The following is a 741-nucleotide window of genomic DNA, read 5'->3' as shown; positions in this document are numbered from 1 at the left end:
TGGGGCCCAGTTTAGCACCTTATCTGCTCTATCAGCTCTCCAGGGGCTGGAGCGCCCCCCACCTCCAACAACAGCTGGCGGAGAGAGGGAGGCAGTGTGGAAGAGGAGGGGAGGAGAGCAGGAAGGGGAGGGGGGTGACTGGTGGTTGTGTCCTGTTGCAAACACCACTGCAGCTGTGACCACTGCTGCAACCACTGCCACAAGTGCAGGCCCAGCCCCGGCCCCAGCCCCAGCCCCACACTGAAGTGGAGGCGGGGAGCAGCCCTGACTCCCACCCAAATTGGCAGGCGGGAGGGGGGAGAACAGCCTCCGCCCCAGCCAGAAGTGGCAGGGGGGAGGCAGGAAGTGCCCCCGACACTGGCCTGAGGCAGGGAGGAGGGGGTAGGGGGCCAGATGCAGGCCTCTCTCTCTGCCTGCCCCCCCTGCCCCCCACTCCCCCGTCATTCTTGACAGGCAACGTGCTAGTAAATACACAAGGGGTTTTGCATCAGGAACTGGGAGACCATCTGTTCACCAGGGCACCCCAAGGGAAGACAAGGTCTAACCATCACAAACTCCTCACACACCGTTTTAGGCTAGACATAAGAAAAAACTTCTGTACCATCCGAGTCCCCAGAGTTTCTAACAGACTTCACCCACAAACAACCACCTACCCTGGACTCTTTTAAGAAATGTTTGGATGTTTATCTAGCTGGGATACTTTGATCATTGCTGACTTCCTACCCCTGGGTCAGGGGGCTG

This window comes from Gavialis gangeticus, unplaced genomic scaffold (assembly GCF_001723915.1).
Source record: "Gavialis gangeticus isolate Ggan-Ray unplaced genomic scaffold, GavGan_comp1, whole genome shotgun sequence".
NCBI classification, from domain to species: domain Eukaryota; kingdom Metazoa; phylum Chordata; order Crocodylia; family Gavialidae; genus Gavialis; species Gavialis gangeticus.
Note: the sequence above shows the minus strand (reverse complement) of the source record.